Source organism: Tyto alba, unplaced genomic scaffold (assembly GCF_018691265.1).
Source record: "Tyto alba isolate M040663 unplaced genomic scaffold, T.alba_DEE_v4.0 Super-Scaffold_42, whole genome shotgun sequence".
Lineage (NCBI taxonomy): Eukaryota > Metazoa > Chordata > Aves > Strigiformes > Tytonidae > Tyto > Tyto alba.
In genome coordinates this window covers 15,671,519-15,683,386 of record NW_024881318.1, presented here as the reverse complement: position 1 = coordinate 15,683,386, position 11,868 = coordinate 15,671,519, and the positions used below count along the sequence as shown (strand labels likewise).

General features: G+C 43.1%; 1 long non-coding RNA gene across 1 annotated transcript; it reads left to right on the top strand.

Annotated features, from left to right (window-relative positions):
* The first annotated feature begins 487 nt into the window (after positions 1-487).
* LOC116961383 lies at positions 488-2,007 on the top strand. Its single transcript, XR_004406975.2, has 2 exons — positions 488-651; positions 1,498-2,007. It is a non-coding gene; the product is annotated as an uncharacterized LOC116961383 (long non-coding RNA).
* The last annotated feature ends 9,861 nt before the right edge of the window (positions 2,008-11,868 follow it).

Sequence of the window (11,868 nt, the reverse complement as noted above, 5' to 3'; positions counted from 1 at the left end):
GTTAGTGACCCATGACGGAGCAGTGTGGGGAACGCTGCGGCCCGTGGGAGGAATTCATGTCAGAGAAAGTTTGTGGAGGACTGTCTCCTGTGAGAGGGGGACCACGATGGAGCAGGAGGAACAAGTTTCGGACACTCCCCTCACCGAAGATGAAGCAAGTGGCAGCGCTGACTGCACCCCCCCATTCCCTGCCCCTGCGCCACTGGGGGAGGAGGTAGAGATATCGGGAGCAGAGCTGAGCCTGGGAAGAAGGGAGGGGTGGGGGAAGGTGTTCTCAAGATGTGACAATGTTTCTCACTGTCCTACTCTGTTATGTGTTGTTAGTGTCTGTAATAAATGTATGTTCTTTTTTTTTCTTCCCCTAACGAGTCTGCCTTTTGCTCGTGATCATAAAAGGGGGATTTTTCCCCATCGCAGTCCTATCTTGAACCCCAAGCCTGGCTCTCTGTCCCTTCTCATTGCCGGAGGGGAAGGGAGAGAGAGGTGCTGCATTGTGGTTGGCTGCCAATCAGGCCCAAACCACGACAGAGGACCAAGAAGGAAGAGCTGCCCTATGGGCTTGGAACCCAGGAGAAAGGAGACAGGCTGCATGCATGATGGAGCAAAGGATAGCCTGGAGGCGTGTCACCATGAGACGTACACAGCTGACAGGTAAGGTGTCTGACAGCACCTGGACATAAATTCTTACTTCCTAAGTTCTTCATGGATCTTTGTAACTGGCTCCTGATAGTAGCTCCCTACAGACAATGCATGCACAGGATGAGAGTGGGAACCAGGCAGAAAGATACTGAAAAATTATAGGAGATTTGAAGATAATGTAAAAGCACAGCGAACTGTGCTTTTCTGATTGTTACAAACTCAACAGGTAATAGAAATCCTCTGTGTCTTACTCCAGCAACTGACCGTGTTAGAGAGGTAGCCTGTTAAACTCTCATGTCACAAGCAGGGTCATGATCTGACCAATAGCCTGATCCTGGGAAAGCTCAGTCTTGGGTCTGAAGCTGCTAGAGATTAAAATGGTGCCTGAATGAAAAACAGTGTTAAAATATTCAACAGCAACACACTCCACACTGTCTCATGAACGTGACTACCTACCTAAATGGATCAATGCAAGACTTTATCATGTCTGGAATGGTGACCTGTTGGGGTTGTGAACTGCTGCTGTTACTCTACTATTGATGTAGTAACAGCTAAACAGAGATGTAAATATGTAAAAAAATAAGACTGGGGAGCAGTTAACATCTCTCAGACAGATGGACAAAAAAAAACTTTTATCCTTGCAACACCACAGGGGGAAAAAAGAAAATCACAATGGCACTGTCTCTTTTTAAATCTTAACAACTCATAAAACACTTGTAGTCCAGAGAGCACGGAAATTAATCAACAAAGACTAGAAACACAGGCCTGCCGATGAGTTCTCAGGCTGTATCACCAGGCAGTTTGGAATCTTAGTTCTGCTTAATCATCTGAGTAAAATTTATCTTCTTTGTTTTTCAGTCCAAAGCCACAGCCTTTAGCACAAACACTATCTGGACAAGCCAGGCTGAAAGCCCCTGCGTGGAGCGCTGCTGGGAGCGAAGGAGAGGGCGATAGCGCAGCCGGTGATGCCATCTAGCTGCTGTGCTGCCTCCAGGGGATGCTTGCCATGGTGGTGGGCCCATCAGCCTGCATGGACCTTCCTAAAACAACTTCTAGCTATTTTTCCTTCCACTGGAAAATAGGTTTGTTTTCACTCAAGGCATGAGATGAAAGGCTGGTGTTTCTGCACCAGTTGTGTTTTATTATACTTTCAATCCATTCTTGTTTTATTCATCCTGCTTCTCTCCTTTCTTCTGATTTTAATTGGTTCTGATTTTAGTCAGATGCCGCTGTGATTGCCTCTAATTCCCTTTCCACCAATACTGGAAATATTCTACTTTCCCTTCTCACTACCTGCACACCATCAGCCAGCTTTCCCCTGCCTTTGACCTCCCTGGTAATAAATATAACTATTAATTTCACAAGGCAGACATGGGGTCCTGTGTGGTAGTTTCCAGCACCTTTAGAAAAATAAATGGCTTGGCCCATTCCTCAGACAATCCAGGTAGCCCTGGATTTCACCAACAGCACAGCTGTATCCATTGCCTTTGCCCCTCTCTGATGTCCCCATAAGCTGACAATAAGGAAGGAATTTTCTATCCAAATTTTGTTATTTCTTTGCCATTATTCAAAAAAGAATATGTGTAATAACTTAGGCAATAAGAAAACCTTTTAATGCAGATGAGGACTGCTACTCACCAACGTTTCAGCAATTCTAAAGAGGATTTCATTTTTAAAACGTTCTCCTCCCAGATGACTCCATAAGCCACAGAAGACCTCCTGGACGCTCACATCATCCAAGGATCCAGGCTCTAAAGCTATCCAACACCTGTGCAAACAGAGCTAGTATTACACAGACAGCATGCCCTGCCATAACATCCACTGTGCAGGGCTTCGTGCAAAGGACACACATCTTTCCAAGGGGATCCAATGCAGTGGTGTTCATTGATGACAGTGTACCTACATGGTGAAAAACTAACATAAAGTGATCTCAGGTCTCACAACAGCAGCAGAGGATGCCCGAGTTTCTGCAATGGTTCATTTGTCCTGAGGTATTCTGAGCTGCCAACTGTCTGGCCATAGGGGCAGATAATGTGTTCTGATTCATACATGGCAGATGTGAAATATCTGTAACTCACTTGGAGCTCTTTAGCAACTCATAATTCCTCTGCCTGTTCCAGGAATTGGTCTATGCCTGCAGAATATGGCCCATGCATCTGCCACGGTGTGTGAAATGCAGCCAAAAATCCAGGGACTGCACTTGGCACTCAGGAGAGGATCCACTGGGAGGGGGCTGATGGATTATCCCTAGAAAATCACATGCTACACAGCATCAGCAGCCAGCTGCTCTAATTTGGTTTGGGAGTTGCCACTGTCTACATATTCATTCCTGCAGAACATGACAAGGGAGAGGTGGAAGTGGTGGTGTGATAAAAGAAGTAAATGAGTTAATGGTAATGACAGACCAACTCAAGCTAGTTGGAAACCAGGACAGTGCAGGGTAAGCTGTTGACAAAGCATTTGTCAGAAAACTGGAAACCACTTTTATCTGAAGAGGATGAATGTGTGTAAATGCAGATAAGCAGAATTCAGAAAGAAGGTCTGTAAACCATGCTGTCTGAAGCCCATCTCTGCTAGGAAACACCTCTACATTACAAAGTGTTCACCTTAACCCATTTCTTCAATATTGATCCCAGTAATTTCCTTCTGGCCAGAACATAAACCTTCAAAAAGCATTCAGCTCTGCCTTAAATATGTATCACTGCTTTCTTTGTGATACAGGTGACAAAGCAAGATGTGGGGCTGTAGCTGGAGTTAGGACCAATGTCTTGGCCTGTCACATTGTTCCCTTGCCTTGTAAGACCCTATTTTCAAGTGCTTACAACATTGCCAAACTATAACCTTTTGGAATTAAATTTTCCATGCCAGGTATCTGCCTTAGGCTGAAGTTTTTGGAAAATGTCCACAAACTCAGACGTTTCCAATAATGAGGGTAAGGAAAAATTCATTGTTTTGTCCAAGTTAAAAAGCAATTGTGACCTTTTCTTTGAAAATCTCTGGCACCCCTCTTTCTTGGAGCAGGAACTTGTTAGAGGGTTGCCTTTCATCAGAGATATCCCTTTTGCCTTCCTGAAAATCTGCCCAAATTTGGCTACCTTGTATACCTTTGGAAAGCTGAATTTTGCACATGCTCAGTGGATCACTAAGAGATTTCTTTCATTGTAGCAACTGAAGCCCTGAAGTTTTCATCCTCCCTGAGTAGGTTTCAACCTCAAGTCAAGCAGGACCTCCCTTGCAGTTTCAGCTGCAGACTTCCACAGCCTACGACAGGGCCAGACATGGGAAAGGAGAGCCAGGAGTCTGTCTCTTTTGGTCTCATTGATATTCATTGGGATGAGACAATGTGGAGGAGAAAAATCCTTGGACTGAAACACAGAAATTACAAGAGCCAGACATGTGGGTGGTAATGAGGGAGGGGAAGACTCAGAAATCCTCCCAACATGACAAGTAGGACAGGACCAAGGATGGCACATGGATGTGGAACAGCAGTGTGGGGTGTAGGGCAAGGCAGTGGTGGGAGGCAGAGAGACATGGTGGCTGTGGAGGATGGCTGAAATGAAGCAGGAGCAGAGAGGAAGAGAACAGAGAAGCTTTTTCTCACCTGAGAACTTGATTCCCTGGAACCGTAGATCCCAGGGTCAGCATTTTTGTCTGATACATCTAATGTGTGAAATGTACAGCCTCAGCCCAGACACCAAAATGAATATGCATCATTTACATTAATCTTCACAGCAATTCAGTAAAAAGGGACTCATTTCCTTCACCTCTGAATGATGCTTTAAAAATGAATTAAAGACCAGTTATATCTGAGAGCTTGGCTATAAAGACAGAGTGCCATGGAAAAAAATGTACATTAAAAATCAATAGCTCTTGATTTAGGGCAGAGCTTGAATAGTGAGACATAATAAAAAGGTATTTTATAGCAGAGGACAGAGTTGAAATTCCATAGTTAACTTTAATTCCAGAATTTCCTTAGCTGATTGCTGTTAAGATCTCAAAGTTAGGTGTTATACTTGTTATCTTTTTTTTGTTGCCTAATTTTCTTAGCAGTTCTGGCATTGTCCATAAGCACTGACTGCGTGTGCCAGTTTGTGCTTCAAAATGGAGAACAGCAACAAGCATGGATAACAATACAAGTTGGGATCTGGTGTTGGGACTGGTTATTTAAAGGTGAAAAATCTAGGGCACAAGTTGTTCAGAAAGGTAAGCAAGACCAGACTGTATCTTTTAGAAGGCTAATTTGGGCTGAAGAAATTAGATGATTACACTGGAAGAGGAGGTGATCCTGGGAAATTTTCCTCTTTATAGTGTTTTCTTCAAACATTTTTTTCAGGGATACTTAGAAAGGTACCTAAAGAAGCACATCCATCATCATATCATTAGATTTAAATTCTTTTTATAGGAGTCTGCATTTCCAGTAGAAAATTTCCAAGCTTCTGCAAATTGAAGAAAAAATCTGCGAAAATTCTGACTAATATTTTTGGAAAAGAAGTTTTGAGCCATCAACATGTGTGCACTGATGGAAAGAAGCATTACAGACCTCAACATGTATTTGCCTGAAGTTCTTTGTACTGTATTTGTTAAACACTTATGGCCCTGCCATGGACACCCACAGTGCTTACTAAGACAAGGAGTGGAGATGCTAAGGACAACCCCATGCCTCAGACTTCTGGAGACTGGGCTAATGGCGAGTACTTGTTAACCTAAGAATGCTCATAGCACAGCTAATGTTTGATGCTAAAGAAACAATTTTGCATCACAGGGAAAAGGTGATACTTCAGTGTTGTAGCAGTCATGTGAAGGGGACTTTCTCACTGTTTGACTGTCCATGGGCTGTTTGTGTGTCCTACCCCAGTGACTGGGCACAAAACTCCTGTCTCAGTGACCTCCATCAAGCCCTGCTACCTCCTGCAGCCTCCCATGCAACAAGAATACTCTGTCACTTGCTGCTTCTGAAAAAAGCCCCTCTACTTTTCTTCAGATCTCTTGCAGTGGCGACCTACATCACTAGCTTCATTGATGGCCCAGATCCAGAGCCAATCCCTCTGAAGGCCATTGCTTTCTGCCCTTACAGACTTCCCTTAAGAGAGCAAACACCTCTGCACAGCCACTGGGCACTGTTTGAGGAGTCTGTCTTGGTGCCTCAGATCTCTTGACAAGACCTATACAGGGAATCAGAAGTTCCTGTGCAGCCATTCTGCTCGCTTTTGTCGCTCAAAGTTTCTTTTAAATATCTCCAGACAACATTAACATACGTTAGTGACTGCTTAGCATATGCTAAAATTTCCCAGATAGGAAGTGTTCTGCTGCACTGAGTGGGTCCAAAATAAGTGAAGGAGAGTTTGATCATTACTGAGCAGCTGGACATGCATCGCTTATTGGCCCTGACACCAGAGAGCCTATCAACATGTGAGCAAACTGGGTAAGCCAGAGGGAGAAATGGCAATTTGTCAAAATATTGATTCAGATATGCACACAAATACAGAGTCTTGCCCTTGGCCATACCAGCACAAGGTCAAAGCCTGTTGTGTTCTTAATGGGCTGAGGAAACAACACGTTTTTCTTACATTTCTTTTTGGGTTATTTTTGACTGCTTGGGAGGTGCTCAAATATTATATGATGGGAACTACACAAGCACTGAGACTGAATAGGAGACACATTTTTTCTTGTGGGAGACATGTCTTATATATGCAAGAGTGTCAGTAATTACTAGGTAATTTTTACCTTAAACCATCACCATCAAAGCAGCCTTTGTAACTATTATTTCCCAAGAGGTGTCTGGACCTGTGAGGCTTTAATGGTTACTTATTTGCATGCCACTGGGGAGAGGACATTAACCTTGCTGAATTTGTCCTACTCATCAGCCTTTGGGCAACCATCTGTGCTTCTCTTTATCCAGTGGACTAACTACAGAGGGGCAACAGTGTTTTGCTTTTTTTTTCTCACTGTCCTCATTCTTCCAGAGTCAGTAAAATTTTTCAAAGCATCAGAAGCTCAGAAGTGCAGGAAACTGCTCACACCACAGTCTGGAGAGTGGGTTCAGCTTGAGTGAATATTCAGATGCTTCTCCAAAGCTTATCTGGCCTAGCCAAAACCTCCTGAATTTACAAAATTGGGCTGGGCATTTTATGAGAACAGGATCTCTTACAATATTTGCAGTATTTCCTCTGCTGACTAGAAAATACCATGAGATCAGCTTGGAAACCAGAATAATTTCTTTTGATTGAAAATGGGTCATAATGTTTCTAGATCCTAAAAAGATTCAAAGTAAATTGGCTTGTAGAAATTAATTGAAAGTGGAGGATGACTCCTTTTACTTTGTCCTCCTTAACCCAGTTTGCTCTTCTCCAATGGCATCCAAAGTAACTACCCTTGGCAGATGTGTTTCCCATTTAAAACCCAACCCTCCCCTTGCTCCAACATTGTCTTGCTGCTGCAGCACCTTCTGTTGAAATAAATTATTAACAACTTGTAAATTCTAAGCCAGCAATTATTCCCCAAAAGGTCAGGCAGATCAAATGTCTTCCACATCAGCTCAGAGCTCCTTCATCAAAAATTAGATGAAAGCACTGGTATGCCTGATCCTCATTCCAGTCCTGCATCCCAGGTTTCAAAGGCCACACTTTGGTTTTGAAGCTGAGGATGGGCAGTCAGATACCCTGAAGGGTTTTCCTGTGGGGCTGACAGTCTGTCTGCTCTTTTGAGCACACACATAAGGTCTTTAGCATTTACACTCATTAGGGTGGCCTTTGCTATGTTCACAACTGAACTGGCTTTATCTCTGCAGCAAAAACTGAAATGCCATCTCCTAGCAAAGCCGGGATGAAGCTTTGCTGAGAGGCATGGCTGGCACTGTTTAGCTGAAGAGTAGGCATAGTGGTTACATCACACCACCCATTACATCTTCACCAGGTGCACACCACCCTTTATTCTGCAGAACCTTTTGACGGCAAAGGTTACTTGCACTTCTTAGAAACTTTCCCCAGAAGAGGCTGTTTTTCTGTTGTTGCCTGTAAGAAGGAATATAGCCACTCTAGTGACTGCAAACACATGAAATGTAGATGCCAGGTGTGGTGAAGACCAACCTTGCTGTGACCCCCAGGACGGGGCCGGGAAGTCTGCAGTGGCTGTTCATGCCTGCTCTGTCTTACTATTTTCAGTTTGCTTTTATTATTTGCTTCTGCCCTGGTGAGTGGTTGGCTTTGATGACTGAGTTGTCCCTTGAATGACCCAGGAGATGGTCAGTACCTAATGGTCATCTGCTCTGTACATAGAATGTCACATTCCCCCATCAGTGCCCATGGGGGTTAACAAAGGTGATGCAATGAAAAACATGGGTGCATGGGCATACAACCTCTTCTAGGAGGCATTAGCAGCAGTGCTAGAGCTATTTTCACTCCCCAATGAAAGCCAAAGTCAGCTTCAAAGAATAGAACACAGTGGCTGTGACTACTACAGAGAAAAGTGAGATCTGGCCAGGCCTGGACTACATCCACACATCACAGCCAGAGAAGCTGCAGAACTGCCATAATGAGAAGAAGCAGCCACTGACCCCACAGAACAAGTTAATCTGTAAAAGCTGCTTCAATATCCTGCTCTGAACTACAGCTTTTTATTTTAAAAATCCTGCTGAATCTCAAAACTTGTAGAGATTAAAGAATTAGAGAGGGGAAGTCTCCTAGCAGCAAACAGATGAGAAAGTACTTTCATTGGCCACTTTAATGTATACAGCAGAGAGTAACTGTGCAAGAGCACTGTAGGTGATCTGCAATCCTTCTGCGAGTGGGTTCCTCTGTACTGTCTGGCTTCCTAACAGTGATGTGTCGAAACCCAACAGATAGTACAACACCAAGCCCTTGGGAAAATACTTTGGTGGGGGATGATGTTTGGCGTGGTGATTTAAGGTGAAAAAGTTGCCACAGGTTTAAGTCTACTCCAATATATGTAAGTCTTCCTTTTCAAGACATCAGAGTTAGCTAATGGTATACATATACATGCATCTATATTTGCATGAATATATAATTAAAATGAGGATGTTTCTGGCAAGAAATGACCAAAAACAACAAGGGAAGCTCCCTTTAGCCAAGGGGCGAAACAACTCTCCCAGTGCAAATCTGAAACCAATGAGTCTTAATCAGTTGTTGGATATGTAATCCAGAATAATGGCAACATACTGACCTATTTTAGACACTGCTGAGATCAGGAATAAGTTGTTTTGCCTCCTGCAACCCCAGAAAGGTGATGGGAGCATCTAGAAAAATGTCTGGAGAATGGAATATTTCAGTGGAAAAAAAGATGATCTTTGCTGTAAAATTACTAAGCCAGTCTATAGAGGCTATTAAAGAGAAGGCTTGAGCAAACTTCACCGCATTCTACAGCTGCAAGTGTTAAGGAAGTGTGCATTTGAGTGAGGACTGCTCAAACTAGCTGAGACAGAATGAGATCCAGTTACTAAAAATAAGTATTAAATTAGCTTCAACTGGAAATGGAAATAAAGACTTAATGATAAACACAGTTATCCACCAAAGCAATTATATTTTAGAGGTGGGTTCTGTGTTCCTGGATATGTAAAACAAAATTGACTTTTCTTTAAAAATATTGCCTAACTCAGGAACGCCTATTCAAACTAGTTACTATTATGAGGAATTTTAAACAAACTAAACTAAATGATCTCAAAAAGACCAGACTTTCTGGTCTTATAAATCTGCAACAAAAATGCAGCAACAATGAAGTTGGTCTTGGGTTTAGGTTGCTTAGTTAACCTCTAATGCTTGAAGCTGAAACAATATATTTGAATCTCAGGGAGATTACGCTGCCGCCTAGGTGTTAAGAAGTCGTGTAGGTTGATACCAAAGATTTATTCAAATTCCTTTCTGCTGTCACACCCTGGTATGTCTCAATCTGCTAGAGAGATGCAACATTCCCTGTACATGATGGTGTCAGCACATAGCAAATAATTGCTAACCACAGCAGAGCCTTGGGTCAGATATATCTGGACATGGTGGAGTCCCAGTAAAGGAGCTGCATTCTTTCCTTTCTGAAAGCTGAGATATGAGTGATTTAAATATGCATGTCCATCCTGCAATCTTTCCCTTCAAAGTCAAAGAACTGCCTCCCTCCAAAGAAATCTAGGCAGGGAAAAGGCAAAGCTTCAGCAAGGAAAAACAACTCAAAAGACAGAATCTCATTAAAAGGTATTTTCTACAGTTTGCCTGTCCATCAGTCCCAGAAGATCTCTTCCATCAAAACACGAAGTCCGTCTATCAGCTGGGACTGCACAGGGCACACCAGTGGTAAGTGGAGTTCAGAGGACACAGGTCAGTTATTGTAGAGCAGGTAGAATTTCTCCTTAACAAAATACAGCTGAATAAAAAATCTAGAATACCCAGAAAAACTACAAGCAAAAGTCAAACAGAGGGCAAGGGAAGAAAAAATTAACCCAGTGGAAGGCTGAACCTGTGTCACGCTTCCTGCTAGACATCTGTCCTGTGTCTTCCTCTCCTGCACATAGCATGCTTCACATATTCCTGCTTCTCCTGGTCAGAAAACCTTGGCAACAAACTCATTGACCAGTTTAAGAATCCAGGTGAAGTTTTGGGAAATAATGTCTTTTGTGCCCTCAGATGGTACACAAACCTCACGTTTTTTGTGGTAATGTTTAACCGGGACATTTTCACTGTGGGCTGATTGTTAACATGGATTTCACACCACTGAAAGAATGTTCAAAGTCTACAAAGAAAGACATTGTCTGGTTTGTTTAACAAATGACATTATTTCCCTTCTGCCTAGCAACCCATAACAGGGCCAGGGGATTTGTAACAGGGAGCTAGAGTGAGCTAACAGGACAGAGCATTTCAAACTAGCAAATAGATCTCAGGCTTTCGTTGCACTTTACAGCTTAGACAAGAACTTGTAAAAGGATAAAAAAAAGAACAACTCTCTTAGTCCAGTAACTGTGAGGAACTATATAAACTCAGATACTTGCAAGTTCATCAAAAATGTAAGAAAATACAGCTTTCAACAGCATTTCAAAATACATTTTTTGAAAGACTAATTGCTTTGTATATATTTCCATGCAGACAGTAAGATTGTCACCTTACCATGCCCTTAATTTCCATTGTGAGAACTAATATAATAATCTAATGTTACTTTAAACATCAACAGATCCATAAATCTGGGGCATTTTCTCACACTTCTTCACAGTTATCATAATTCTCTTTATGTCTCTGATATGCTGAAACTGAAATAATAACTGCATTTTAAAACTTCCATATTTTATGCGTTGAAGTTTTTTATGCTTGCTTACAGCCAAGCCATATGAATCAGGCTGTGTCATTCATGTAGAGGGTACAATGGGACAAAAGCAAGAGGCTGGTAAAGGCTTATAAATGTCAGTTTGGCCAGCAGCTGACTTGTAGGTCTTATACTTGTAGTAGAGCTGGGGAGGGAAAGGGGTGACATTGCTATAATATATGTAGATCTGTTTGTCAATCCAGAATGACGTGACAAGATGATAATGCACTGGTAAGGTCAGGAAGCATGTTGGGGAACAGCAAGAGCTGAACGCTCGGCAGGGGATGGCAGAGCTGAGGCCAAGCTAAGAAGGCAATTCAGCAGAAGATGAGCAAGGTACAAGACTGGGTGCTGGCATTCCCACAGCACACCTCAGGGAAGGCACCAAGGGTAAGGGCCTGAGCTTGACTGCAGCTGCCAGGCAAAGCAAAGGAGACCCCAACAAGGCCGCTCACTGCTCTTTCACACTGGCTTTTTTCTCAGAGGTCTGATTCCATGTTGCCTGTTTACATCAGGTGAGACCTAGCCATTAGCCCAGGCAGCCCAAGCCCCATGAGATGGGGGATGAGGCTGCAGAGACCCTTGGTACACACAGGGCATGGACAACATGCATGACAACGCCTTTCCAGCTTCTTCCTGGGCTGGAAGGGGCAGAGAGGAATTGACTATGTACACATGTATCTCTTTGGGTCACTAGATTTAAAGACCTTGGAAGATTCTCCTGTCAGTGACTTTTAAAACACCCACATGGAGGTGGCACTTGGTGCTCCCCCAGAACTCACTGCCAACAGATGCTGTGACACATGTGGAATGTAGCTCAGTTCAAGGGAAGACCAGGCAAGTACATAGAAGAGAAATCCACCAAGGGTTACTAAATACACAGACTACACCACCAGCTGAAGAAATTCCCAAGCTGAAGACAGAAGTCAGGAGGCT